Raw genomic sequence first — 17346 nt, forward strand, 5'->3', positions numbered from 1 at the left:
TGACTACAGGATGACTGTGGCCGAGCAAGCCCCTAGGGACGCATACACCTTAGCTTGAATTCGTGTTGACTCCTGTTTGACCTGAGTCAACTGACCCTGTTGCCCGAGGCTAAACTTGTTGAGCCAGTACCTTGTTAAGCAGCTGGTCAGATAGAGATCAAAGAGCAGGACATTACTGATTCTATGGCACACGCACACACCCCTCTATCTTGCTTCTCATCTGTTTCTGCTCCTTCCTTTTATGGCCTTATGGCCTAATTATTGATTTGGGTTGAGGTCTTTTATGATGGGCCCGTCCGGCCTGTTCGAGCAAGAATGCTGGATTTATGCCTTGTCATTGGCGATGGGTTGGATAACTGAAAGTGGGTTTGTCGTTATGTGATGCCTCTGTAAATATCATCCTCTGATTGGTCGAATTTGTGAGTAATTGATGCTAGCCAGGAACTCGGTTTTTGGCATAAAAGACGATGCTCCGCTCTATTATGTTGAGCAGTCTCCTGAGAACATACACCGTGTTGTACTTCTAGGACCTCTGTTATTGGCTGCAGCGAATAAATTTGATCTTTGATGTCAACAGAAGAATCCCGTGTCTCTGTACTCTAAGACAGGTGAACCCGAAGACTTCGGGCGTGTCCCCTGCGCCGCTGGGTTTAAATCCCAGTTCTTCAGGACACGGCCACCATTGTGGTCATCCCTAAAACCCAACCATCCTCCTCCTCTTGCGCAGATTATCGGCCGAGCTCCCTGATCAACACCAAAATTAAAGTCTATGCCCAGGTTTAAGCTTAACGCCTGCGCCTACTCCTTACCAAACTGATCCACCCGGATCAGTGCGGCTTCATGCCAGCTCGAGCCACCAGGCATTGCCTACGATGCCTCCATTTGGCACTCACTAACATCAGGCACTGACCTCCTATTTAATGCTTCTTCTCGTAGATTTTGAAAAGGCCTTCGATACGGTGGACTGGTATTACCGTGACAAAGTATTTATAACTATGGGCATGGGTCAGCAATTCCGACGTGTTGTCAAAGTCCTCTACTCCAACCCTCGAGCCAGAGTGATGGTTAAAGGATCTCTCTCCGAGGTATTCCCAATCCGGAGGGGCACGAGGCAGGGCTGCCCCTCTTCCCACTCTTTTTTGCTTTGGCGATGGAGCCCCTGGCGTACCTCATCCTCATGGATGTTTCGTATAGATTAATGACCCAATATGTAATATATAAAGCCCAATGGCAATGACAAAAAAAGGGGTTGAACGTGATGTCAGAAAGAAAAGTTGACCATACACATTAGAAAATTTGTAAAAAGCATTGTTCTTTATATTTACAATGAAAAAGCCTTTACTAAAAACAATTTCACAATATACACTCCGAACAAAATGACAGTTTTTCTAGACAATTCTGAAAAGTGTCCCAGTGAAAAAACAGTGAATAAACCTAAACAAAAATATTAACAACAAGGTGCAACATAAAAGGTTTCCATTATTCATTATGTAGGCGATCAAAGAATAATAATGCAATATAGTTCACCAACACTTATTCATCATAAGTGTTGAATAATGATTCGCCTCTTAAATCTAGTCAACGACGTTTCGACCCTATTTGCAATAGAGGGCCTCTTCAGGACAATTTAATATAGGGACACCTAGGAATTAAATAAAAAATACTGTCAGTATACGATATTAAAGAAGAAGATATTAGTTTAATGTGGTTGGGCCTTTCTACCTGAACGATAATAGTGTTAACCAACGCGTCAAAAAGTGTCACCGTGATAGGAGTGAAGCAAAATAACTCACAGATTACCCAGCCGGGTGCTGTAAATGTAAAATGTGGAAAAGTTAATAATCACAATACCACAAGGGAATGCACGAATTTCCTGGTGCACCTAGTGAGGGTGCACCCTGTGAGGGTCAAAAAGGAAAGAAACAGTTCCACAATCGGTACTCGTCTCGCGTTTGCCCAATGGGTAATTTTTTGCGCAAGAGAATCGATCTAGTAGCGAAGAGGCTAGGGGATACAGCCACAATATATAGACAGCGTCCTGGATAGCGCTGGTATCAAGAGTTCCGATATACTGGAATCAAATTAGAGGAAAAAGGAGCCTCAGAATAGGGTTTACCTCTTATCCATCTCACTCGGTTCATAGGTTTTAGGAGAAGCATTCCTACCTCTCACAAAGACGTTATACCGTCTGGCGCTACTCCGGACAAACGACAAACAATCCGCTTGGTACAATCACCATGAATGGTGAATTACGGTCAGACTTTAACAGTGGTTGGCTGTAAACAGACCAATCACAGCACCTCTTTTTCGAAAAAGAGGTTGCTAAGCAACTCGTCGCTTTTCATTTCAATACAGACATGGTGATGTGCCAGCAAATGGTAGTCAGTAAGGTACCACGATGGAATTTACGTAGTGCTTACTTTTTTGTTTGGCGACACTTGTATTATTATTTTGACAGGCAGGGAATCCACTTTTATACAGTGAAATTATGGCATGAAACATGTATAAACTTAAATAGACCAATCACAGCACTTCTTTTATGATAAAGCCGTTGCTAAGCAACTCGGCGCTTCTCATTTCAATACAAGCACAATAATGTGCAAGTAAGTGGTGGTCAATAAAGTTACATGATGGAATTTACGCAATGCTTACTATTCTGTTTAGCGACACTGTACTATTATTTTGACACACAAAGTCCACTTTTATAAAGGGGAAAATTGTGGCACGAGACATATAAAGACAGTTCTCTATAGTATGCAAAACACACTATATCTAGAGGAGTGTTGTGCAATACTTCCAATGAACACCACTTCATACAACCCTTTGTGGAAAAAAACACTCCTTAGTCAGAAACGTAAAGGTGTGTCGATACAGGGCCTAAAATAAAGCCTCTCTGCATAGAAAGCAGACCGAACGAGCATTATCTAATATAACTGTGTAGTTAAGTTTTCGCAAGGTTTTCTTTTTATATTGTACAGTGACATTGTGATGTTAATTAAGGAGGCATGGAATCAGCTTTATGAAACATGAAATTAGAGCCTGCAATAGGCACAATATGAGGACGATTCCCCATTATTTGTTAAACATATAATCTATAAAACAATACCATGCATTTTTAAGTCCAAATCATTTAGTCAACGCCTTTCGGAAAAATGATAACCCCTTATTAGTTAAACACCCACTCACTACTTTTCTTAAGTTAATACAAATAATTGCGAACTGAACACATAACATTGTTACGCCGAAATCAACATTTTGTCTATGATATTATCTCATGTATAGATACAATTGTCCCATCTTTCATATCAGCACAGGTGATTTAGACAACAGATTCTGCTTGCACATGAACTCTTGTCAGATATTAAAGAAAAAATCAGAGCATTACATGGGCAAGGCAACCACAGGAAGAATACAAAATGCTCGACAGGACGGATTAGTTACTTACCTGTAATCCTAGTTCTCTTCCAGGGGTATCCTCATCAAAGTCATAAGCATTAGAATATTCCCGCCCATGTGCGGGATCCCGGAAACAGCATATTATATGTGCCCCACATATATATATCCATACATATATACCTATATGTATACACAAGGAATTGCAGCCCCTAAACCCTAGAGCTGAACCATGCTGTAAGTAATTTCCACTACACATAAGAAAATAGCATTATAAACATGAGAAACAACATTATAACTTGTTTGGAAACTGTTTTAATGCTTAGAAAACAGCAGAAATTCTTAGAAAACACTGAAAGCATAGGAAGCTCCCAGGCTGCATTGCAAATACCCAGTCTAAAAAGACTGAAAAGCTAACTCATAGCTGCATAGCAAAAAACTGACACCGTGCCTTTAAGGCACACCTGACCCCCACCTTCCCATCATGCCTCAGGGGTGGCAGTTAGGTCAGTTGTTCTTTGCGGAGACTGAAAAGTCATGGCACAAAGAAAAATAATAACCTCTGAAAACTAACACACCTTTGCCCGGGGAGGCGGGAGGGTTGCTTATGACTTTGATGAGGATACCCCTGGAAGAGAACTAGGATTACAGGTAAGTAACTAATCCTTCTCTTCCAGGGGATCCTCATCAATAGTCATAAGCATTAGAATAGAATAGCGAGCCTCACCTCATCCCCCTGCGGGCAAAGGAAAGAAAAACAGAGAAGGAACAGAATGCTCAGATAGCTCAGCTACCCAAACAGGTTCCTCAAGGAGGCTTGGCCTACTTGGGCATCCGCCGTGGAATCGGATTCGAGGCAGTAGTGCCTGGTAAAGGTGTGGACCGATTTCCAAGTGGCCGCCTTGCAGATCTCTGCCATTGGAACGTCATGCAAGAAAGCTACTGTGGCCGCTTTCCCCCTAGTAGAATGAGCCTTAGGGGCCAAAGGTAAGGGCCTTTTCGCCAGCTGGTAGGCTAGGGTAATGCAGGAAACAATCCATCTGGAAATGGATCGTTTAGCCGCTGGGAAGCCTGTTCTCATGGCGCCATAGTTGACAAACAGCTGATCCGTCTTCCTAATGCTTCTGGTACTGGCCAGATAGAATTTAAGTACCCTCTTGAGGTCTAAGGAGTGGAGCGACCGCTCAGCCGGGGTCGCTGGATTCGGGAAGAAGGATGGCAGAGAAATGGACTGATTAATATGAAAATCAGACACTACCTTAGGGAGAAAGGATGGATGTGCCCTTAAGACCACTTTGTGCTGGTGAAAAACTGTGTACGGTTCTTTAGTACACAGAGCCTGGATTTCGCTTACTCTGCGTGCCGATGTAATGGCTACCAGAAAAGCGACCTTCCATGACAGATGCTGTAAAGAAGATTTGTGGATCGGCTCAAAAGGTGGGCCCATCAACTTGGATAACACTAAGTTCAACTCCCACGGAGGCGAAGGGTTTCGAACAGGGGGGTAAACTTTTTTCAACCCCTGCAAGAAGTCCTTGACCACCTGCATCTGGAAAAAAGAAGGTTGACTTGGAGACCTCCTGTAAGCTGTAATGGCAGACAAATGGACCCTGATGGATGCATACTTCAAGCCTGATCTAGCTAAGTGAAGGAGGTACGGAAGGATGACGTCCTCCTGCCCCTTTGTAGGATCATGGTGATTCTCCCTACACCAAATGAAGAACCTCTTCCACTTAAACGCATAAGACGCTCTTGTGGAGGGTCGCTTCGCGTCCTTGAGAATATGCATGCAGTCAGGCGGTAGACCTAAATGTCCGTATTGCAGGACCTCAGGAGCCATGCTGTTAAGTTCAGTGAGGGAAGGTTGGGATGCAGAATCCTCCCGCCCATCTTGGACAGCAAGTCCGGCCTGCAAGGCAGCCGCCGGTGAGGTCGAACTGAGAGATGAAGAAGGTCCGGGTACCACCACTGGCGCGGCCAGTCCGGAGCTATGAGGATCATCTTCATGTCGGATCTGAGCAGCTTGGATACCACCTTCGGAATCAGAGGCAGGGGCGGAAAGGCGTAGGCAAATGTCCCTGACCAGTCCATCAAAAGAGCATTCCCCCTGGTCCCTGGACGGTGGAATCTGGACGCGAAGGCGTGGCATTTTGAATTTTCGTCGTCTGCAAACAGATCGATGTCTGGACGACCCCACCAACGGAACAGGTCCGCCACCACGTCGTCGTGCAGCACCCAGTCGGGCTGATCTTCGAAGTGCCTGCTGAGTGCGTCTGCCTTGATATTCAACTCCCCTGGAAGGTGTACTGCCACCACCGAGAGGTTCCGGGCGAGCAGCCAGTGCCAGATCGTCTGCGCCTCCAGGGAGAGGGGGCGTGACCGAGTCCCGCCCTGTTTGTTCAGGTAAAACATGGTCGTGGTGTTGTCGGTCTGCACCAGGACTGAGTCGGTCTCGATTGCTGGGAGGAACGCCTTTAGAGCAAGGTGGACTGCTCGAAGCTCTAGCATATTTATGTGGTAGCCCTGTTCTTTTGCAGACCACTGACCTTGTATTTGGAGGCACCCCATGTGGGCCCCCCATCCTTGTAGCGATGCGTCTGTCACCACCGATTGCACCGGAAGTGGCTGGTGAAACGGGACTCCCACCAACAGATTGTCCTGACGAGTCCACCATGCTAGGGAAGATTTCGCTACCTGGGAGAGAGAGATTCGATCTCCCCAACGGCCTGTGGACTGATCCCATTGGTCCTCCAGAGCCTGCTGCAAAGGTCTCATTCGCAGTCTGGCGTGGGGAATTAGAAAAATGCAGGACGCCATGGAACCCAGCAGAGATGCTACCTGCCGAGCTGACGGCCTCCGCATCTGCTGCATAAGCCTGCATTTCCTCTTCATTGAAGATAGTCTCTCCTCCGAAGGATACGCTCTTCCCGCGCTTGTGTCCAGAACGGAGCCAAGGTAGTGGATGGACTGAGTGGGCTGCTGCACGGACTTTGCCATGTTGACGTGAAGGCCGAGAGCGTGCAACTGTCTCGGACAGATTTGGAAGTCTTTCTTCACCTGCTGCTGGGATGGAGCCTTCAGCAACCAGTCGTCTAGGTACGGGTAGACGAAGAGACCCTGCTTGTGTAGGCAGGCCGCCACCACTGCCATACATTTGGTGAAGACTCGCGGAGCCGACTTGAGTCCGAATGGGAGGACTTTGTACTGGTAGTGCTTGCTTCCAACCACAAACCGCAGGTACCTGCGGTGATGTTTCGCAATTGCAATGTGAAAGTACGCATCTTGGAGGTCCAACGAACACATCCAATCTCCGACTTGCAGATGTGGACATATTTGGTGAAGCGCCAACATACGGAACTTCTCCTTGACGATGACTTTGTTTAGGAGACGAAGGTCCAGAATCGGCCGAAACTTGTGCTCTTGATCTTTCTTGGGCACCAGGAAGTACCGGGAGTACACTCCTTTTCCGACCTGCGAAGGAGGAACCCTTTCTATGGCTTGTTTTTGCAGAAGGGCCCTCACCTCCTGTTGGAGCAGTTTTAAGTGGTGAGGACGGGACCTCTTTGGCGGGATGTCTCTGGGACGCGCTCGAAAACGTAGCGCATATCCATGACGCAGTATATTCAGCACCCAGCGATCTTTTGTGATGCTGTCCCACTCTGCTAGATGTTGTGACGCACTTCCTCCCACTGGAGTGGGCAACGGCCGTAGAGGAAGCCACAGCTCATGACTTTCCTCCTCTTGTGGTAGTGGAGGACTGTTGCTGGTGTCCACCTCTGCCCTTGCCAGACTTTCCGCCTCGAAACTGGGTTTTCCCTTGGGGCTTGCTCTGAGACCACTGAGGGGTTTGAACCCTCTGTTGAGGCCCCTTGCGTTGGGTGGGTCGAAAACGGCGCTTGAACTCCTTTTTCTTCTCCAAGCCCACGGCTTTGAGGGTGTCCAGCTCAGTTTTCATGCGCCCCATCTCCTCATCCGTGTGAGTGCCGAAGAGGGAGTTGCCAGAGAACGGGAGGTTTAAAATCCGTTGCTGTGCGTCTGGCTTGAGCCCTGTCAGTCGCAACCAGGACGACCTCCTGGCGCAGACGCCGTGTGTGTAAGAGTGGGCTGAGATTAGCGCACCATCCGCCGCTGTGCTAATCGACTGATTAGCCACCAGAGCCCCTTCAGTAACAATCTCCTCAAAGTCCTTTTGGTCCTCCTTGGGGAGCTTGGACTTGAAACGCTCCATCGAGTCCCAGAGAGCCCTGTCGTACCTGCCCAGAAGCGCCGCCGCGCTGGAGATTTTGAGGGCCGCCGCCGCAGAAGAGCAGGCCCTGCGTCCCCATGAGTCCTGGGTTCTGCTCTCCTTATCTGGAGGGACGGAAGAGGAGGCCGACGCCGTCTGACCCTTTCTTGCAGCTGCTACTATGACAGAGTCCGCAGGCGGGTCTGTCTTCACAAAGACGGGGTCAGAGGTAGCTGGCTTGTATTTTTTCAGGATACGAGCCGGAACGGCTTTGACGGTCGCCGGGGTGAGAAAGGTGTCCATGACTGGTTCCATGATTCCTGGGACCAAAGGCAGCAGCGGACGAGAGGCAGACTTTTGGTGAAGTGTTTCAAAAATCACCGACGTGGTGACTTGGGGGACTGACATCTCAATCCCCAGCTTCTGTGCTCCCCGCTGCAACACCTCCTGGTAGGTGTTGATGTCGTCTATGGGCGAGACCCTGGACACTGGGCTGCCCGAGAGCGTGGGTGAATAGTCCTTGATGGATGACCTGGAGGACGAGGAAGAGGACGATGATGGAGTCCTTCTCCTCTTCCGGCGATGATCACGAGCCCGTGACCCAGGTGAACGCTCCTTCCGTCTGGGGGAGCGCGATCTGCGTCGCCTGTCGTCCGGCGATCTCTGACGCGCTGGCCTGGGGGGACTAGCTCTGTCCACAGCCGCCACCAGCCGTTGCAGCGGAGAATCATGCACTGGACTGATGTATTCCCGCATCCTCCTTGTTGGCCCGGAGTCCTGCCAATGATGTGCTGGCAGCAGCCATCTGGGCGACAGATTAATTGTCTGAGTCTGAGGAGAAGACCTACGGGGTTGAACTGCAGGTTCTCGTGGATTTGCCGGTCGTGGAGAGGCCCCTGAGTGGGAGGAGGAATGGCGAGACGCCGACTCTGTCACCAGGACCACCGACCTGTCCGAGGCCTGTCTCGACGTCGAGCGCGGTCTTGACGTCGATCCGTGGTGTCGTCTCCTTTCTCGCCGGGACTCTCTCGACGTCGAACGACGCCTCGATGTGGACCGATGGCCATGTTCAGTGGGCGAAGCATGCCGCCTCGACGTCGAACGTCGATGTGAAGCCGACGACGGAGGCCCTCTCTCCCTCGACGCCGAACGCCGCGGGGACGCCGGCGGAGATGCTGCCACTCTCGACGTCGACACGGATGCCAACCTCGACGCCGAACGCCGCTTGGAGGACGACGGCGGAGGATCCTGTTGTCTCGACGTCGAACGCCGATGGAGCCTCGACGACGGAGGGGATGGTGCCCTCGACGACGGAGGGGTGACACTCCTCGACGCCGGTCGTCGCCTGGTTGACGACGGCGGAGGGTCCATGCTCCTCGACGCCGATCGACGTCGAGATGTCGACGGCGGAGGGTCCCTGCTCCTCGACGCCGAACGCCGCTGGGTTGGCGACGGCGGAGGCTCTCTGCTCCTCGACGCCGATCGTCGCCTGGTTGACAACGGCGGAGGTTCCCTGCTCCTCGACGCCGATCGTCGCCGGGTTGACGATGGCGGAGGGGTGGTGTCTCTCGACGCCGAACGTCGCCGGGTTGACGACGGCGGAGAGGCTCTGGATCTCGACGCCGATCGTCGCCGAGTTGACGATGGCGGTCTGGACTTCGACGTCGACGACGTACCTGCTCTCGACGGCGAGCCCGCTGTCGAAAGCCTTTTTTTCGAAACACGACCTACCGGAACATCTTTTCTCAGTGCCGAGCCCGACGCTGAGGCGGAAGGACGAGAGGACTTGCTTCTAGATGAATCTCTATGCCTCTTGGAGCCCTTCCTCACCAGAGATCGGCCTCTGGATGGTTGTGCCAGGCCATAAACGCGAATTCGCTCTCTGTCCTTCAAAGTTCTTTTGGACAGGCTCTGGCAGTGAGTACATGTCTTGGAATCATGATCCTCCGGTAGACACAGGATACAGACCCTATGAGAGTCAGTCCTGGCCTTCTTCTTGCCACAGGCAGGGCAAGGATCGAAAAGAGAAGGCATTTTAAGATGGAAAAAATGCCCAAAAATGCCTAAAAAAGGCAGCCTCTTACTGACTTAGATGTAAAACGTCGAAGTAAGGGAAAAAACTGTTGAAAAACAGACAAGATTTTCTGACAAACTCAGAAAAAAGTGGAGCTCTGTTGCCAGGATCCTTCCAGAAGGAGCCGGAAAGAACAACTGACCTAACTGCCACCCCTGAGGCATGATGGGAAGGTGGGGGTCAGGTGTGCCTTAAAGGCACGGTGTCAGTTTTTTGCTATGCAGCTATGAGTTAGCTTTTCAGTCTTTTTAGACTGGGTATTTGCAATGCAGCCTGGGAGCTTCCTATGCTTTCAGTGTTTTCTAAGAATTTCTGCTGTTTTCTAAGCATTAAAACAGTTTCCAAACAAGTTATAATGTTGTTTCTCATGTTTATAATGCTATTTTCTTATGTGTAGTGGAAATTACTTACAGCATGGTTCAGCTCTAGGGTTTAGGGGCTGCAATTGCTTGTGTATACATATAGGTATATATGTATGGATATATATATGTGGGGCACATATATTATGCTGTTTCCGGGATCCCGCACATGGGCGGGAATATTCTAATGCTTATGACTATTGATGAGGATCCCCTGGAAGAGAAACAATGTATAGGACCAAAATGATCAACAAACTCATTTAGGTAAGGGTGGTGACAAACCCATGCCATTCTTCTGCTGAATTCAACCCTTGTACAATCGAGTTAGTGCGTTCGATCCAGCGGCACTCCAATCTCTGAAGTATCTGTGATAGATCTCCACCTCTAACAGAGGCAACCACTTTATCTATCACTTGCCAGCGGATATCATTTGCTGTACGCCCCTTCTCCAAGAAAAGGTTTACTAAGGGAGCATTAGGGACCAAATTTCTAATCCTACTTCGATGTTGTCCAATCCGTGCCTTAACTGTTTGTTGGGTTTGGCCTATGTAGGGTAGTCCACAAGGACATAATATACAATAGACTACATTTTTGGTGTTGCAGTTTGCAAAAAAGTTTAGTTGCTGATCAACATTGCCATGTACAAATTTTTTTATGTGTTGACCGTAAATTCACAAGCAACACAATTGCCACATTTGTAATGCCCTTTTACATCTGGTAATCCCCAAGATGACTGCAGCGATCTTGTTGATTGTAGTGGTTTTTCCATTGATGATCTAATGAGATGATCCTTTATATTCTTGCCCCTTTTAAAGGCAAACATCGGGACATCAATGCTGGAATCTATACTTTGAATAATGTGCCAGTTTTTTGTAATTGGCTTCCGAATCTGACTTGTGTGTATACCAAAAGTGGTGACACAAATTAGTTTGTTTACTTTAGGTCTTTCTTTTGGGGTAAGTAGTGTCTCTCTAGGGCAGAACCATGCTCTTTTAAGGGAGTTTTTTACCAATTTCTTTGGATATCCCCTAATTAACAATTTTTCTCGCAGTACATTCGCCTCCCTCATGTAATCTTTTTTTTTGTACAATTGCGACGTAGTCGCAAAAACTGTCCGTGGGGTAAGCCATCTCTTAATGCACGCGGGTGGTTACTGTTATAGGCAAGTAGTGTGTTACGCTACGTAGGCTTTCTATGAAGTGAGGTACACAATTTCCCATCTTCGTGTGATATATTTAGATCTAAGAAGGCAATACTGAATTTATGTATAGTAGATGTAAACCTCAAGTGTTGTTGGACTGTATTTAAGTATAAAACAAAAGCATTAAACTCTGAAACAGTGTCTGACCAAATCAAAAAAATATCATCTATATACCTTTTCCAACAGGTGAACTTGGAATGGTATATGTTGTTATCATTAAGGACGAACTTGTGTTCTATATGATCCATGTAGATGTTCGCTAAATTTGGGGCAAAAATTGCACCCATTCTCGTACCGGAGCACTGTTGATAGTATTCACCCTCTGACACAAAATAGTTGTATGTCAGTGCAATCTGCAAAAGTGTGATGATGAAGGTAGTGGGAACCTGGTAAGGTTTAGGTCTAGTATCTAATAGATCTTTAATCACCTGTATACACTCTTGCTGAGGTATATTCGTGTACAATGAAGCGATGCATCATTGTACACGAATATACCTCAGCAAGAGTGTATACTGTACAATGAAGCGATGCTTCATTGTACACGAATATACCTCAGCAAGACACTCTTGATTAAAGATCTATTAAAGATCTATTAGATACTAGACCTAAACCTTACCAGGTTCCCACTATCTTCATCATCACACTTTTGCAGATTGCACTGACAAACAACTATTTTGTGTCAGAGGGTGAATACTATCAACAGTGCTCCGGTACGAGTATGGGTGCAATTTTTGCCCCAAATTTAGCGAACATCTACATGGATCATATAGAACACAAGTTCGTCCTTAATGATAACATATACCATTCCAAGTTCACCTGTTGGAAAAGGTATATAGATGATATTTTTTTGATTTGGTCAGACACTGTTTCAGAGTTTAATGCATTTGTTTTATACTTAAATACAGTCCAACAACACTTGAGGTTTACATCTACTATACATACATTCAGTATTGCCTTCTTAGATCTAAATATATCACACGAAGATGGGAAATTGTATACCCCACTTCATAGAAAGCCTACGTAGCGTAACACACTACTTGCCTATAACAGTAACCACCCGTGTGCATTAAGAGATGGCTTACCCCATGGACAGTTTTTGCGACTACGTCGCAATTGTACAAAAAAAAAAGATTACATGAGGGAGGCGAATGTACTGCGAGAAAAATTGTTAATTAGGGGATATCCAAAGAAATTGGTAAAAAACTCCCTTAAAAGAGCATGGTTCTGCCCTAGAGAGACACTACTTACCCCATAAGAAAGACCTAAAAAAAACTAATTTGTGTCACCACTTTTGGTATACACACAAGTCAGATTGGGAAGCCAATTACAAAAAACTGGCACATTATTCAAAGTATAGATTCCAGCATTGATGTCCCGATGTTTGCCTTTAAAAGGGGCAAGAATATAAAGGATCATCTCATTAGATCATCAATGGAAAAACCACTACAATCAATAAGATCGCTGCAGTCATCTTGGGGATTACCAGATGTAAAAGGGCATTACAAATGTGGCAATTGTGTTGCTTGTGAATTTACGGTCAACACAAAAAAAAATTTGTACATGGCAATGTTGATCAGCAACTAAACTTTTTTTCAAACTGCAACACCAAAAATGTAGTCTATTGTATATTATGTCCTTGTGGACTACCCTACATAGGCCAAACCCAACAAACAGTTAAGGCACGGATTGGACAACATCGAAGTAGGATTAGAAATTTGGTCCCTAATGCTCCCTTAGTAAACCATTTCTTGGAGAAGGGGCGTACAGCAAATGATATCCGCTGGCAAGTGATAGATAAAGTGGTTGCCTCTATTAGAGGTGGAGATCTATCACAGATACTTCAGAGATTGGAGTGCCGCTGGATCGAACGCACTAACTCGATTGTACAAGGGTTGAATTCAGCAGAAGCGAACGCACTAATTCGATTGTACAAGGGTTGAATTCAGCAGAAGAATGGCATGGGTTTGTCACCACCCTTACCTAAATGAGTTTGTTGATCATTTTGGTCCTATACATTGTGTCCTGTCGAGCATTTTGTATTCTTGCTGTGGTTGCCTTGCCCATGTAATGCTCTGATTGTTTCTTTAATATCTGACAAGAGTTAATGTGCAAGCAGAATCTGTTGTCTAAATCACCTGTGCTGATATGAAAGATGGGACAATTGTATCTATACATGAGATAATATCATAGACAAAATGTTGATTTCGGCGTAACAATGTTATGTGTTCAGTTCGCAATTATTTGTATTAACTTAAGAAAAGTAGTGAGTGGGTGTTTAACTAATAAGGGGTTATCATTTTTCCGAAAGGCGTTGACTAAATGATTTGGACATAAAAATGCATGGTATTGCTTTATAGATTACATGTTTAACAAATAATGGGGAATCGTCCTCATGTTGTGCCTATTGCAGGCTCTAATTTCATGTTTCATAAAGCTGATTCCGTGCCTCCTTAATTAACATCACAATGTCACCGTACAATATAAAAAGAAAACCTTGCGAATACTTAACTACACAGTTATATTAGATAATGCTCGTTCGGTCTGCTTTCTATGCAGAGAGGCTTTATTTTAGGCCCTAAATCGACACACCTTTACGTTTCTGACTAAGGAGTGTTTTTTTTCCACAAAGGGTTTATGAAGTGGTGTTCATTGGACGTATTGCACAACACTCCTCTAGATATAGTGTGTTTTGCATACTATAGAGAACTGTCTTTATATGTCTCGTGCCACAATTTTCCCCTTTATAAAAGTGGACTTCGTGTGTCAAAATAATAGTACAGTGTCGCTAAACAGAATAGTAAGCATTGCGTAAATTCCATCATGTAACTTTATTGACCACCACTTACTTGCACATTATTGTGCTTGTATTGAAATGAGAAGCACCGAGTTGCTTAGCAACGGCTTTATCGTAAAAGAAGTGCTGTGATTGGTCTATTTAAGTTTATACACGTTTCATGCCATAATTTCACTGTATAAAAGTGGATTCCCTGCCTGTCAAAATAATAATACAAGTCTCGCCAAACAAAAAAGTAAGCACTACGTAAATTCCATCGTGGTACCTTACTGACTACCATTTGCTGGCACATGACCGTGTCTGTATTGAAATGAAAAGCGACGAGTCGCTTAGCAACCTCTTTTTCGTGAAAGAGGTGCTGTGATTGGTCTGTTTACAGCCAACCACTGTTAAAGTCTGACCGTAATTCACCATTCATGGTGATTGTACCAAGCGGATTGTTTGTCGTTTGTCCGGAGTAGCGCCAGATGGTATAACGTCTTTGTGAGAGGTAGGAATGCTTCTCCTAAAACCTATGAACCGAGTGAGATGGATAAGAGGTAAACCCTATTCTGAGGCTCTTTTTTCTCCTAATTTGATTCCAGTATATAGGAACTCTTGATACCAGCGCTATCCAGGACGCTGTCTATATATTGTGGCTGTATCCCGTAGCCTCTTCGCTACTAGATCCATTCTCTTGCGCAAAAAATTACCCATTGGGCAAACGCGAGACGAGTACCGATTGTGGAACTGTTTCTTTCCGTTTTGAACCTCACAGGGGTAAGTGACAACTATGTGCACCAGGAAATTTGTGCATTCCCTTGTGGTATTGTGATTAACTTTTCCACATTTTACATTTACAGCACCCGGCTGGGTAATCTGAGTTATTTTGCTTCACTCCTAGCACGGTGACACTTTTTGACGCGTTGGTTAACACTATTATCGTTCAGGTAGAAAGGCCCAACCACATTAAACTAATATCTTCTTCTTTAATTAATATCGTATACTGACAGTATTTTTTATTTAATTCCTAGGTGTCCCTATATTACATTGTCCTGAAGAGACCCTCTATTGCAAATAGGTTCGAAACGTCGTTGACGAGATTTAAGAGGCGAATCATTATTCAACACTTATGATGAATAAGTGTTGGTGAACTATATTGCATTATTCTTCTTTGATCGCCTACATAATGAATAATTGAAACCTTTTATGTTGCACCTTGTTGTTAATTGTTTAGTTTAGGTTTATTCACTGTTTTTTCACTGGGACACTTTTCAGAATTGTCTAGAAAAACTGTCATTTTGTTCGGAATGTATATTGTGAAATTGTTTTTAGTAAAGGCTTTTTCATTGTAAATATAAAGAACAATGTTTTTTACAAAGTTTCTAATGTGTATGGTCAACTTTTCTTTCAGACATCACGTTCAACCCCTTTTTTGGTCATTAGGCTTTATATATTACATATTGGGTCATTAATCCATACGAGCCATTGTTTCTGTTTAATAGTTAATACCCAGGCTCTGTGCGAGTAGGGTCCCCTTGTTTTTTGTTTAAATCATCCTCATGGATGATTTGATTCAGGTTTGGACATGGGGAAGCCACCACGTGGATAAAATTGCATTACATGCGGACGTCTTGATTTCCCTTGGTGATTCGGTCCGCTCTGGCCCCGGATGTCTCCAATCCCTTCAGAGCTTGGAGGGTCTCGGGCCTTCGGCTGAACCCGGCCAAATCAACTCTCGTGCCTCTCCATCCCTCCAGGAAACGTTTCGACTGGCAAACTAATATATCTATTAGACGAAAGTCATTTAAATACCTCAGCATATGGGTTGCTCTACTCCCTGAATTAGAATGGGCGCTGAATGTTACCTCACTTGTCAAGAGGACCAGGAAGGATCTCAGTTGCTGGCAAGCCTTACCACTCAATCCACTCGGAAGGGTGGCACTATTTAAAATGATGATCCTCCCACGATTCCTATATATAATTCAAAACACTCCCTTCCACTACCCCCAAAGCTGGTCCCGAGAGATCGACATAATGATCGTACGATTCTTCTGGGGAACGGGAAGACCGTGTATGTCCCTCGATCGCTGCCGTATTCCGTCCTTCGATGGAGGTATAGGCATGACAGACCTGTACCATACTACCTGGCTACAAGGCTGCTTGTCCTCCAGGATTGGTTCACAGGGGGATGGTCTGACTCGGCTTACAAAGCCGAACTCCGAGGCATGGACTTCCCTCGAATCCAAGCCCTCCTGTATGGCTCTGCCACCCCCAAGACACTCCCAGCGGTGACTCGAACGGTCTTTCTGGCCTGGTGCTCGGCCTTGCGTCATACACGTTGGGAAGCCAAACTGACCCATAAAACGCTGCTCTGGCAGGGTACATGTCTCGGTGAGGTGGCAGCACTGCAAGGGTTTACGCATTGGGACCACATTGGAATCTCCCAGCTGGGCGACGTGTGGACAGGTGACCATATACGAACTTTCCAAGACCTACAGAGTCGCTTCTCCCTACACACCTCACAATTCTACAGATACTTGCAAATTCAACACGCCCTCAGTCTACATATCTCAACGGGTACCACACTCCCTGAATTCAGCCCACCAGAAGCACAGGTCACGATTGAGAATCTCGGGAAGGGAGGCATATCACGCATATATCGCACCCTCATGAACAACAGCCCCACATCTCTAGACCAGCTTAGAGCTCACTGGGAGGGTTGGCTGAGTTCCCTTGAGGAGGAAGACTAGCGGGATGCCCCGATAGCCCCCAAAATGATCACTACCTAAGCCAGTCTCCGGCTCGTCCATATCTATTACCTCCACACTGCATATCTTACTCCAGATCGCCTGCACACAGCGGGGCTGTGTGCCTCGCCTGAATGCACACGATGCAGAAACCACCCAGCAGACTTCTTCCATGTGGTCTGGTGTTGCCCCCGCCTCACAAAATATTGGGATGAAATAGAATCGGAGCTTACACACATCTTGGGCTCGCATGTACCCCATGATCTTATGCGCCTTCTACTGGGCATTACTGATGGTCTAGATGGGTCCCGCGTAGACAAACTATTCCAGGGGGCAGCCAACATGATGGCTAAGCGAGATATCGCCATGGCCTGGGTACAACTTGACCCCCCCCCCCCACAATTGCTAGATGGCGCTGAGGGGTGTACTGGTGCGCTGCTCTGGAGAAACCCTTATTTGAGGCCAGGGGCTGCCCAGCCAAGTACCAAAGGGTTGGAGCAAATGGACGGATCAAATGGGCTAACGAGGCCGAGAGGAAAGAGGCTTGCTCTCGTCATGCTACCCCCCCACC

The 17346-nt window shown here is 46.3% G+C and overlaps 1 protein-coding gene across 8 annotated transcripts in view; it reads right to left on the reverse strand.

Moving 5' to 3' along the window:
- OSBPL2 (oxysterol binding protein like 2) overlaps nt 1-17346 on the reverse strand; it is a 391960-nt gene that overhangs the window by 47026 nt on the left and 327588 nt on the right. The gene's annotated exons all lie outside the window — the stretch shown is intronic.

The sequence above is a fragment of the Triturus cristatus genome, chromosome 7 (assembly GCF_964204655.1).
Source record: "Triturus cristatus chromosome 7, aTriCri1.1, whole genome shotgun sequence".
Taxonomy (NCBI): domain Eukaryota; kingdom Metazoa; phylum Chordata; class Amphibia; order Caudata; family Salamandridae; genus Triturus; species Triturus cristatus.